General features: G+C 44.4%; 5 non-coding genes across 5 annotated transcripts; 3 read left to right on the plus strand and 2 right to left on the minus strand.

Annotated features, from left to right (window-relative positions):
- The first annotated feature begins 642 nt into the window (after positions 1–642).
- Positions 643–716, plus strand: trnat-agu (transfer RNA threonine (anticodon AGU)). Its single transcript has one exon. It is a non-coding gene; the product is annotated as a tRNA-Thr (tRNA).
- A 6,199-nt stretch (positions 717–6,915) lies between these two features.
- Positions 6,916–6,987, plus strand: trnad-guc (transfer RNA aspartic acid (anticodon GUC)). The gene has a single exon. It is a non-coding gene; the product is annotated as a tRNA-Asp (tRNA).
- Positions 6,988–7,621: 634 nt separating this feature from the next.
- Positions 7,622–7,694, minus strand: trnav-cac (transfer RNA valine (anticodon CAC)). Its single transcript has one exon. It is a non-coding gene; the product is annotated as a tRNA-Val (tRNA).
- A 451-nt stretch (positions 7,695–8,145) lies between these two features.
- On the minus strand, positions 8,146–8,217 carry trnae-uuc (transfer RNA glutamic acid (anticodon UUC)). Its single transcript has one exon. It is a non-coding gene; the product is annotated as a tRNA-Glu (tRNA).
- A 2,354-nt stretch (positions 8,218–10,571) lies between these two features.
- Positions 10,572–10,644, plus strand: trnam-cau (transfer RNA methionine (anticodon CAU)). Its single transcript has one exon. It is a non-coding gene; the product is annotated as a tRNA-Met (tRNA).
- Positions 10,645–13,347: the final 2,703 nt, after the last annotated feature.

Below are 13,347 nucleotides of genomic sequence, written 5' to 3' on the forward strand. Positions count from 1 at the left end.
AGGTTCCTGACTTCCATGTCACACGGTCTATGATTGAATCCCATGGAACTATGACTTTATTTTTTAACAAACATTTCTTTGAAAAAATGAAACGTTTCCCTTGGTCAGAGATTAAATAAAACCTCACTTTTTTAGGTTTTACTGTGCAGAGTGAGGTTTTACCTCACTTTTTTTGAGCAGAAGGTTTACTGTGACCTGAGAAGGGCCGGCATCCAATCACGGTGGTAAATACACACAAGCTCTCACTCATCTGAGCTACACGGCTACCAAGATGATCTCGGGTGCGCCGAGCTGGTACGGAACATATTGAACTGATCGACGGCGAATTGTCTCTCAGACAGGCTTTTCACCTCTAAGCTCCCTGACTGACAGTGATCAGCTAGGTAGTGAAACAGTCAGCTGCTTCTAAGCCTTAAACAGCTGCATCTCGGTGCTTCCACGGAGAGATGATTTGAAAGCCGAACATCACCCATTGGGAACACCTTACTATCACTAGTTTAAGAGACTCTTAAGGTCTTGCAGAGGTGCCTGTCTAATAGCATGCGCTTTGCAAGCTATAGGTGTTTAGGCTGAGGCAGAATGCCTAACAAAATGTTTTTCTAAAGGTGTGTCCAAGTGGCTGCAAAAGGACAACACTCACGGGGCACTGTGGCTTAGTTGGTTAAAGCGCCTGTCTAGTAAACAGGAGATCCTGGGTTCGAATCCCAGCGGTGCCTTCTTTGTTCTGTCTTCTTGAACAGTACTGGTCATTATGGACAACCGCCTACGGCTAGACTTAATTAAATGCAAGTATTCATTTCCTGTCTTTAACGCGACTTGTTTTTCTTAAAATGGATGCAACTTGCAAAACATGAAATACAAACCTTGCTAATCAGCGCTAGCGGCTGGCAAAAAAAAAAGAAGTCAGCAATGTTTTTTTCTTTAACCTTAACCCTACTAATGGAGAAGAGTTAAACGACCGAGTCTATGCAGCTTAAACGGTGCGCACGTCGGGTTCTTAGCTGGTAAATCACGCTCACCCCAGTCCTTAATCTTTTAAAGAGGATACAAAATTGAACCTAGTCGCCACATCACATACATCCTGTTCAATGATAAAAAGGTAACATCTATCCTCGCTCCAGACTAAATCTCACGTTGAGGGCATATTTTTTTTCACTTTACCGTGAGTCGGGCTCGGCTGCACAGAGGAGAGAGCAGAGCAATGAGGTCACGGGGACAGGGGAGTCACACGCTGGTGGTTTGAATACGCGGAAGATCACTGAGGGATCCACAGTATATGGACCCTCCGTGCGCCATCAGTCCGCACTCCGGACTCTGAATCCTGCCATCCGAGTTAAGATCTCGGCGGAACCTGAGGCACAGTTCCTTCTTAAAACGTAATCTGGTGAGCATTTCTAGAATCGTACTTGTATAGATGCAGCCTTTAATGTGTTGCTAGGTTAAAATTGATGACTTCTTGTATTTCAGTAGGCAACTGCCCTCTTGATTTCGGATTTAATTTCTTTATTACAGGGGCGCTTTTATGATGACAGAGTCATGTTCAGGTACTTTGCTTGATTGAGGAAGCTCATTTCGGACTCTGTGATCTGCTCACCTGGAAAGGTCTGCTGTACTACTACAAGAGAGAAGTAGAGTCTGGAAGAAGGGACAATTTTATGATGCTTTGGAAGGTAATTTTTTTTTTTCTTTGAAATCGAAATGAATCAGAATAGCAGTGCAAAAGACAAACTCTTTGGTTTGGTTTAAAGAGATATGGTTTTAAAACAGACAACATGTAGAAAACAGGTGTTTCTCACTTTTGGAAAAGAATGGACCGGGGGTAATATTTTACTAGTTGCAGGGCTGAGCTCACTGGGTTACAGTCCTGCAGTGTTACACCAGGTCCAGTGGCGCAATGGATAAGGCGTCTGATTACGAATCAGGAGATTGTAGGTTTGACTCTTACCTGGCTCGGGTCATTTTTAAACACATCGGGCTGCTCCCTAAGTAGTCTGTGCTACTTACTGCATTGTAATCGTACCCAGTAAGAGATTTCCTTCATGTAAATGAACTGCACCTGACAGCTTTAGAAAAACACCTGGGCTCAGTACGGTGCTGAGAGCTCAGCGTTGCTGTTCTAATTAGCACGCACTGCATCGGCTATGAGCCCGAACCTTTCAATTATTCCGATCAGTAAGTCAACATGTAGTCCACATGAACGGTAGAAATATTCTCTTGTCTGTCTCTTGTTTGTATAGAACTGAATGTCCCTGACAATGTACTGTTAGTTTTAATTGAAGAACGGCATTTGTGTTCAAATATACCAGACAAGTTTATGTAACTGCTCATGCGACACTCAGTTGTAATTAGTCAAGAAATAAAGTCGAACAACAGCTGCGGGTTTGATTCTGAACGTATCAGATTGCAGCGCCTTTTACTTCCATTGACAAATGATAGAGATTCGAAGAGAGATCCTTCAGACCAGCAAGCAAACCCACGGCTATTTCGGTTTTCTATCTAGGCAACGTTGGTGTTTGCAATAGCATACATGAAAGCGTGATGCAATTTCTGTGGCTACATTTGTTGCACGTCATGCACAGTAAGAGTGTTTCTAACACCAAATAAAAAGTCAACAATTAGCGATCACACCTTCTCCTCAGTTAACCCACTGAAACCCTTGCTGTTAACAGTTCTTTACTGCGTGCTTTACCAGCACCTACATATCGTGTCGGTTCTTTCAGCTTTATTCATTAGGTTTTCAAAGGCATAAGCAGAGCACCAGAGGTGCGAAGGAAAAGTGTGTGGTTATCTGAAGAATTGATGTCCATGGCAGCAGGTCCAAGCGATTTCGCGTTGTTATAGTACCAGGAAAGGAGAAGCGGCACTTCGCCTCTGCCGCGCAGGCACAAGGCGACATGCGGCAGACGCCGGAGTCGGCAGGTTTCGAACCTGCGCGGGGAGTCCCCAACGCATTTCGAGCCCATCGCCTTAACCACTCGACCACGACAAAAGCGAGCCCCCCACCGCCGTATTCCTCCTATAATCAAACACGGACTGCGAGGTGGCTGCGGATACCTTTTTAAAGTTGCTCTCCGTTAAAAAAAAATACCTTTCACAAGATACGTGCCGGCAGACAGACACACCTCAGAGGGTTTAAGGCTGGCTTCACGTTCAAATGATAAAGTCCCCCCGTCCGGATGTCAAAATGCAACTTTGGCAGACAGAACAAACATCAACAAACCACAAATGTGGACAAGGATTTTACAAGCTGCACCACACTGCACTTTCAAAAGCATTTACGTTCGTGTTAGACGCAGGACTTGCCTTTGATTTGCGCGCTTACGAACGCCATGGAAAACGAAACAAAACTAAAACCCTCAGCTCCTGCACGTGATTATAATGGCGTTACGTGTCGAAGCAGTAATTTACGTCATCCTACCACTGCAACACGGGGAATAGAGAGAAATGAGCACACGCTACGATTCGTCTCAATCACTCCCTAGAGTCGTAAGGCGCATTGAAGGGTGCACCCCCATCATTAATCGTTGCGCCTCTGTGAAAGGAAAGCTCTTGGGCAGTCTTTGAAACAGCTCGGATGAAACACTTGATTGCTTCCATGTGCATCTGGAGCCCACCCAGTGGGCAAAAGACGTATAATAAACGTCTATTAAACGCATACCTTATACGTCTAAATGTGGTCTACAATTCGTCTAGAATGAAATTCTAATATACGTCTAAAGTTATACGTCAATTATACGTCTATGTTTAGACGTTCATTATACATAAATGGTTGGAGTTCTATTATACGGATAAATTTAGAGGACTATTATACATATATGGTTGGAGTTCCGGATAACTTTAGAGGTCTATTATACGGATAACTTTAGAGGACTATTATACGTATATGGTTAGAGGTCTATTATACGTATAACTTTAGAGGTCTATTATACGTATATGGTTAGAGGTCTATTATACGTATAACTTTAGAGGTCTATTATACGTATATGGTTAGAGGTCTGTTATACATATATGGTTAGAGGTCTATTATACGGATAACTTTAGAGGTCTATTATACGTATATGGTTAGAGGTCTATTATACGCATAACTTTAGAGGTCTATTATACGTATATGGTTAGAGGTCTATTATACGTATAACTTTAGAGGTCTATTATACGTATATGGTTAGAGGTCTGTTATACGTATATGGTTAGAGGTCTATTATACGGATAACTTTAGAGGTCTATTATACGTATATGGTTAGAGGTCTATTATACGTATATGGGTAGAGGTCTATTATACATCAAAGATAGATTTTATAGGTGTAGAAACAAGTAAACCAAGCCAATGATTAGATTTAGAAATGTATTCTGAAAATACACATTCACACCTGAAACATATGTATTTCAAATTATACATTGTATACAATCAATCAACAATCAACATATGGGCAATAATCATAAAAAACACAACTAGTCTTAAACTTCAGCTACAAATTCTGGTAACATGGCAATATACAGTATAGTAATGACAAACACAAAACTAATTACATTAACACACTAACTCAAAACCACATTTTGATTCAAATATACATTTTAAAATGTACAACTTCTATATTTCCAAGAAAAAAAAAATATTACAATGGAAGTTAAGATGATTTTTTTCCACTATTTGCAAACCCTGTCTAATTGTCCTAACAGTTAGAACCAAAAACCTATTATTTTCAGTGTCCAGATCTCCTGGCCCCCTGTCTTTCATATGCATTCTTCAAGTAACACATTGCATGCTCCTTTATTTCTTTTTCTGTTGATGTAGGGTGGGACTTCAGCACCGCAGCTAGGAGAAAATTATATAATATTACTTCCCAAATAAATGATGATGAATATCTTCTTTAGTATAATCTAAAAAGTGAACGGTTTACTAAGCTCAAAACTGAAATAAATGTATAAAATTTGGCTTGCATCATAGCAGTTGAGCAATAAAGTCTGTCCTAATTAAAGAGTACCCAAAGTTTGAAAGTACAACATAGAATAAGAATAGAGAAACGGCAAAACGATTTTGTGTCATCTTCCCCATTCACACTATTTTATGTGCCATTTTTTGCTTATTCACGTACTATTTTAATCAAAATAATATTAAGAAAGATCTGTATGTATTCAGATAGTATTATTATTGTTCATACTTACTCGTCAAAAGAGGATTGCTGAGATATTTGCGGATATACTTCTACGTTTGAAAAACGTGTCCAAAATTGTGACCAACGAATACTAGCAATGCATTGTGGTATATAACCGGAAAATATGCTGGGTTCGATATTTTCTCAACGTATGCGTTTATTAATGTTGTCGATATTATGGTTGAAATATAACATTGATAATACATCGCGGCTATGTGCCCCCTGCTATGAGCTGATGTGCAATTTTAACGCATGTAGTTAGTAAGGATCGGTCACTGTTGTATGGTATTATATATAATGACATTATGGAATAGGATGGGGACAGGCCTGGCATCACGGGGGGAGGGGGGAATGTTGCCCCTTCAGTTTTGGGCAAAAAGATTTACCTAACTTAATTTGCGCCCTAAAAAAATAGTTGTACTTTGTCAATGGTCAGACAACACTAAATGACAGGAACAGTCACTCAGTCTGTTTGATGGGCAGGAGGGCTATCCGTCCAGGAACTGCACATATCAGTGTCGTTATTGAGTGTCAACATTACGATCCTGTTTGCTCAGGTGGACCGATTCCTTGCAGTAGTTTATCATTATACTTAAAATCGTTATATAACTAGGACTAGTTATAGCAGTCTGTGCTTTCTGTTGGTTTTACAACATTTTTTCTTAACGATTCAGAACGTCCATGTAGCTGCAAAAATGAACGCTTATGGTACTTTTCGCTCCAGGCAATACTCTCCAGTGAGAGTGACGAAAAATGTGAAACTGAACTTCATCGCAAATACCAGATTGCTAGTCGATATCTTCTATCATAAAGCACTAATTAATGGCATAGCTGCGAGATTTCATTTGGGTAGCTGCACCGTACAGCTCCGTTTCAACCGAAATATCACCCCCGCTCAGAATTTCAGACGCCCCCCTACAGATTTTTCCCCGGGCACCGCGCACTGATGGGGGACGGGGTTTCCAGGAAATGGTATCAACTTTTCTCAAGAAAATAAAAATAGAAACTCTATAGGCACTCAAACATTTTACTGTTTTTTTTTCAGGCAGGTGGCAAGACCCCTCCGCAAAACCCTTGTATGCCAAGCTGTGGGCATTGATTCGTCGAATATACGTATATTCACGGCGAAAATACGGCTATACGTATATATACGTCGCCTCGACGTATAATCAACGTCGAATTGCAACCGTAAAATCGACGACATTAATAAATGCATATATAACGTCGAAAACACATCTAACACTAGGAGTATACGGCACTCTGCACAGTGTACGAAGTAAATTATTTTCGCAGTAATTAATTTACACGTGTATAATAAATATAGTAAATATAATTAATTACTGCGAAAATAATTTACTTCGTACACTGTGCAGAGTGCTGTATACTCCTAGTGTTAGATGTGTTTTCGACGTTATATATGCGTTTATTAATGTTTATTTCACAGTGTCGTGCACCTTTTCATTGCTCTCGCTTTCAGAGCCTCCACACGGCACACGACTCGACATCAGGAAGCACATTGAAGTGAAAGCAGGGAGCGCTGCGACATGCACTGTGCAGATCCCGCCACACTAAGAGGTATATAAGCGTCAAAGGCAAGTCATTCCGAGTTGGTCGTTTGTGTTTTCCGTTCAGACGCGAAATGCTGAAATGATCTCTCGGCTCCTCGGTTGTCATTTCTGCTCCGTAAAGGAATCACAGCACACGTCGCCTTCCAGCACGCTGGGTCGGGACACGATGCCGGGGGTCGGAGCGTGTGATGTCTTCCTCGTTAGTATAGTGGCAAGTATCCCCGCCTGTCACGCGGGAGACCGGGGTTCGATTCCCCGACGGGGAGTAGCTTTTCTTTTACCTCCTTAGAGAAAGGACTGCCTTTCACTTCTCTGTTTTCTAACACAGCGTCGTGCACCTTTTCATTGCTCTCGCTTTCAGAGCCTCCGCACGGCACAAGACTCGACATCAGGAAACACATTGAAGTGAAAGCAGGGAGCGCTGCGACATGCACTGTGCAGATCCCGCCACACTAAGAGGTGAGTGGGTCTGTTCGATGCACAAAGAACGCTTTGATAAGCGTCAAAGGCAAATCATTCCGAGTTGGTCGTTTGTGTTTTCCGTTCAGACGCGAAATGCTGAAATGATCTCTCGGCTCCTCGGTTGTCATTTCTGCTCCGTAAAGGAATCACAGCACGAGTCGGCTTCCAGCACGGTGGGTCGGGACACGATGCCGGGGGTCGGAGAGAGTGATGTCTTCCTCGTTAGTATAGGACCTGTCACGTGGACCTGTCACCTGTCCCCACCTGTCACGCGGGAGACCGGGGTACATCAGGACGCGCATTGAAGTGAAAGCAGGATGCGCTGCGACATGCACTGTGCAGATCCCGCCACACTAAGAGGTGAGTGGGTCTGTTCGATCACAGCGCTAGGTGAATCCCCAATCCCCTTTTGTGCGTGGCGACAGAAGAAGTCTGGTCTGTTTCCGCCCGGTTTCGATCCGGGGACCTTTCGCGTGTGAGGCGAACATGATAACCACTACACTACGGAAACTGTGGTCAGATGTGCCCAGCGGCCCAGCGCTGAGCTTCGCCAATGCGATTCAGCTGCTTCCAGTGCCTTTATTGGGGTGCGCTGATGGACCGTGCTCTCTCTCCAGAGACCAGCACGCCTGTCATGGACGGAGCAGGAAAGACGGCGCCACATTCTACAGCCCTCTCCACGCAATCGACGAAATCGGGCTACTGAAGTGGAGAAAATCGCCTCTCCAGAAAGTGCAAATATCATCTTGGAGAGTATAAATCCTATTGCCGAAGGTCAGCCCTGTCTACCAGAGTGACCCTCCCACCTCCTGCAGCGATGGTCAGCTCGTCTCACACGCGAGAAGTTTCGGCTGGAAACAAGCGCCCCCTCTTCTCGCACGTTTTGCACGTTGAGTAGTTTTAATGTGGCTCCTTCGTACACAGTGCTGATCTTTTGGAAAGCAGGAGGCAAAATTGACACGTTCCCATACCGGGAGTCGAACCCAGGCCGCCTGGGTGAAAACCAGGAATCCTAACCGCTAGACCATATGGGAGTGCACAACCCTGCTGTTCCGGGCATCATGCAAGCAAACTACATAAATATGAGAAAACACGCAAGAGAGTTGTCACTCAGAGTGCCGAAGGGTCGATGTATACTGGGGCTCAGTTGAAATGCAACGTCAGGACTTTCCCGAATCATGTCACACGAAGAGAGCACAGCCTTTTCCGCCCTGCCACGTGTGTATCGGTAACTCGCCGTGATCGTATAGTGGTCAGTACTTTGCGTTGTGGCCACAACAACCCTGGTTCAAATCCGGGTCACGGCAGAATAGGGGCGTCTGCTTTTACTACTTGCATGAATGAAGGCAAAAAAAAGCCAATCGATGTGAACGAACAGCGCTTTACAGAGGAGTACTGCCTGACTGGATCGTTGATGAACGACAGAGGCCACTCCGACCTCTTCTCGGGTTTCTTCAATGACTTACTAAGGATCTTCTTCACATTCGCCCATGCATGGGAAGCCAGTTACACCAAAGCAAACGCAGGAAAGTGCATTTCATGCAGAGACCAGGAGGGACCTGTTTACACCAAGAGTGGTCGGAGTATGGAACAATGCGCCAAGCCCTGTTTCTGGAGTCGATTCTTGATTAGATCTTGGGCTCACTAAGAGGCCCCCGCTGGGTACTAATCTTTCTGTTGTTCTCGCAGGTGTTGCGCTGCTTTTGAGCCGACAGAGCTCGTCTTGGTCTGTAGGGATAGCCCAATTGCAAATGATCGGCTCCAGGTACAGAAAAAACGTGCGTTTGGTACAAGAGTGCATGAAGGCACCGGAAATACATTGGGAACAAATGACTGGTGGTTCAAGACCTCTGTGAAGTGCAGGAGCGTGCAAGAAGAGGCTGTTTGCACCCAGTCTCGAACCGGGGACCTTTCGCGTGTTAGGCGAACGTGATAGCCGCTACACTACGGAAACCTGTAGGGACTGCTGCTGGTGTCTCGCTTGCGTTTCGGGCTGAGAAAGGGACGCGTCACTTTAGGCAGAGGGCGCTGGAGATAGGAACAAAGGGCGCGATGAAACAAAATGCCGAAACCCGGGATCGAGCCAGGGACCTTTAGAACATACTCTCACGAATCGTTAGAATACGTGCGTTTGATCATCAATTGCGTAACAACCACATTCGTTCGACTTGAGCCATCAAGCTCATAGTTTTCAAATCTTGAAAGCTGTCATTGAGCACATCATAGTCTGCAGTACGCCACGTAACTTGCGTACTTCAACAGAAAGAAGAGCAGACAGCTCCATAAATATGCGAGGCGCAGAGAGTGCAAGGCGAGCCGCACACGTTTCGGTGACTGAGAGAGGGCAGTTTTTGCTTCTGCATTTCCCAAGTAAGGACGCATGACAACAAGCGATCGCGGTGCTCATTTACGACATAGTGGTGATGAGTTTTCAGTACGTGTTCTTTTGAACGAGCAATGAGGTTGCTGCCTTGGACAGCTGACTGCACGCTCTCATTGTGCCACGTGATGAGTATTCACCAGGCTCGTTCAGTCATTAGTCACATTCCATCGTTTGCCATAAGCAGATGCTGCAAGGTGATGTGGATATCAGTTCCCAGTCTTGTGGACGAGGACAAAAAGAACACACAAGGGCTCATTCGCAAGTTGAACCCAGGACCTCCCACACCCTAAGTGAGAATCATACCCCTAAACCAATGAGCCACGGCAGCACTTTCCATTTTATTCTGTCAGCGAGCTTGAGGACGGGGGAGAGGCGTCATTCGCTCGTCCAGTCAGACCTTCATCAATAAGTCAAGAAAGCCGCAATTACACGACTGCCTTGCAGACGAAGGGCAGTGAACTGCACCCGGTAAGAGGGGAACAAGCGGCACTAGGCGACACCGAGGCATGAGCCCCAGCGAGGGGGGTTAGCTTGCATGGTACAGCGCTCGCTTTGCATGCGAGAGGTAGCGGGATCATTTCCCACGTCCTCCAGGTGTGTGCTTAGAGCTTGATGTGCCGAAAGGTGTCCTTTAGCCTGTGGTCACGCCTTGCATGGAGAGCGTCATGCAGCTGTCAATCATTTCGCAGCCACGCCCCCTCTTCATCTTCTCTCTGCCTTAAGCGTCTCCGCCACTCTCTCTTGACATTTCATGTCAGCATGTCAGAAGTCCGAGTGACGTTTTTAATGGCTGAGTGAGGGCACGATGCTGAAGCAGAGAGGCCACTTCAGCCAGAGAGACTTGTGCTAGGTGAGATCTGAAAAACAGACTCGCAACAGAAACAGACCAAAAAAGTATCGGTGAGATCAAAAGGCAAATGCAACATCCAGCAGAGGGCGTCTAAAGATTAGGGAACGGGCGACTGAAATCCATGAGGCAAACTTTCCGGCTGTGTACTGCAGCTGGCCTCGTTGGCGTAGTTGGTAGCGCGTCAGTCTCATCATCTGAAGGTCCTGAGTTTGATCCTCACACGGGGCAGGGCTGCTTCCTCTCTTGCTCTTTTCAAACACTTGCGGCAACTGTTCGCTCATAACCACGTCTGGAATGCGTGACCTTTACACGGGGGAGAAGCAACGCCGCATCCCTTTTCTAAAGAACATTCACATTCAGAAATAAGTCAAGAAATTTGCCATTACTTTCGCTCGCGCTGCTGTCAGCCTGCCCATGTTGCCAAAGAAAGATTCACTCGGCGTCAACATGACAGAACAGCGATCACTTGAAAACACTATTCCACACTCCGTAAGCAAGAACTTCAGTGTTTGCAGTCACCCGATATGCCGATAGTCAAAGGAGCACAAAACACGAAGCGTCAAAAGACAAGATGAGTTGATGGAAAGAGCGTTGAATTGATGAGCACAAAAGTTCAGCTCGTACAATAGGCAACGAAGGTCCCGGCGTCATCATCGCACTTGAAAGGACTGCCTTGCAGACTAAGGGCAGTGGGAGGTTGCTGTTTTGAGATGGAGGCATTGGGATGGTGGGCCGAGATCTATTCTTCTTAAGGAATTCTTCATCGTGAAAGATCGGTCCACAGGTCATCCAAAGAACTTACAAATTTTTTGGACTCAGGGAATCACGTGCTTCCGGAAGGGAGTGAAGTGCTCAAACACATGACATGCCCCCTTGATCTCACATGCACAATTCTGCTGCAACATGCACAGCTACCGTCCACACCAGGCAGTGGGGCTTCAGCAGAATTTGCTACGCCACCTGCAATTACATATCCAGCTGCACACATATACATGGCCCCTCTGTCCTTTTCAGGATCTCAAAAAAAAGCATAGCGTGGTTTTCCTGCAACCTGATTGACCGCATCTCCCTCAGAATGTGCCCCGTTGCATTCATTGCTGAAGCAGGACGGAGGCTAACGGGCATGCCAGAACAGTTAGGCTCAGCGATCTCTCCAAAATATTGTGGTTGTAGTGGAAGAAATATGGTTTAAATTGTACCTTGGTATTTCAAACTCTCTCTAGAATGTTATCCATTTCTATTTTATTTTGACAGGAACTGGCTAATGACACTAGATGAAAAGAGAAGAAAGAAAACACAACGTTTCGGCCGTGGAGCCTTCTTCAGGTGTGAGGGCTCCACGGCTGAAATGTTGTGTTTTCTTTCTTCTCTTTTAAGCATGGAATAGACCTATTACTTGTTCCTTTGCAGCCTACGCATGCTGACACAGCTCCCCACCTGAACTGCTAATGATGCCTGGTAGTTTGTGGTACTTGGGTATTGTCTTATGTTTGCTCAAACTGCATATGTGTGATTGCATATTTTTGGGTATTTTCATATGTCAATATTTAATTCACTGACATTCCTGTATGCTTGGAAGAAAGGTAGATTGGATTTGGCACAGGACGCCTGCCCATATTTGTTGATCATTGTTGGGCTGGAAAAACAATGATAAAAAGTGTATGAAAAAAGCTCTCTCCAATATTTCCCTTCTCTTCGCCATGGTTACACTGCCCGTTCTTTCCGTCTTTGGTCCTTCTACAAAGATTCCAGGGCTCTTTTTCCACCATAATATCAGAATATTTTTTTCTCTTTTAAAGGCTGTAGGTGGGGTGTGATGGACTGTACCACTATCATAGAAGATTTTTTCAGGACACATCGCAGTTCCATAGTAGAATTTATCAATAGTAGAATTCCATAGGACATTATTTACCAACATATTACCCAGTGTGAGACTCTGCCAGTAAACCTCAGAGCATTGAGTTCTCCACTGATAAAGATGGCTGTCTGAAGTCATGAAATCCACTGCTGGGATGCCTGAGAGACAGTAATTGAATCTTGGCTGGAATTAGGCTTTCTATTAGTGTTGATCTTTGGGAATTATGTGGTAAAAAGGGAAAACTCCTTTACTTTAGTCACTTTGAATGTTCAAATGTACAGAACCTGCAAAACTAAGCAATGAAAAAAATCCATCACCACTCTCATGATAGCATAACTCATAGTCTCTGCTGTTATGTAACAATACACACTTTCAATTTTCTTATCGCCTGTCTCCAGAGAGAATGTTGTTAGTGCTGATGACCTTGAATTAGACCTTGTTAACTCTGTAAAACAATCTTCCTCTGCTTAGATTTTCACTCAGATTGATTTTGTTCTCAGATTATTCCTGGCAGGACTGAGTTTCTAGGAAATGAAAAGTGAAAGAAAAAGTACAGAAGATCAGCCCTTGAATATACAACATTGTGCAGTGAGATTGTTAAATGTATTAGCTGCTATCCTGTGCTAGAGCCTGTCGTGGTAAGCAGTGGATGACAGGATCTAGCACAGATACTAATGAAACACTGTTAATGAAAGATAAAACACTTGAGTCTTATTTTAGTTTTCCATTTCCCTTTCATTTGTGATGTACTGTACAACAGGCCACAGAACATGCACAAAAACAGATATGCACACATTCACACCAGGCAATGACAGTCTGCCCAGTCAGAATCTGAGCTGAGGTATCAGAATTCTGAATTCCCTGAATTCTGTCATGGATCATCCACAATAAGGGCAAAGTTTGAACACGAGGATCCCCAGGAGAGAGCCTAGTAACATAAATCTTGGAGCAAAAGCAGATGATTAACTTCATAGTTTGTGTGGTTGAGCCAAAGTTGAGCATGAGGATATGTGAGTCACCATTCTTAGAAATGGATCCAACTTCAGACAGGCGTCAAAAGTAAGAGTATACAG

The sequence above is a fragment of the Lepisosteus oculatus genome, unplaced genomic scaffold, assembly GCF_040954835.1.
Source record: "Lepisosteus oculatus isolate fLepOcu1 unplaced genomic scaffold, fLepOcu1.hap2 HAP2_SCAFFOLD_70, whole genome shotgun sequence".
NCBI lineage: Eukaryota > Metazoa > Chordata > Actinopteri > Semionotiformes > Lepisosteidae > Lepisosteus > Lepisosteus oculatus.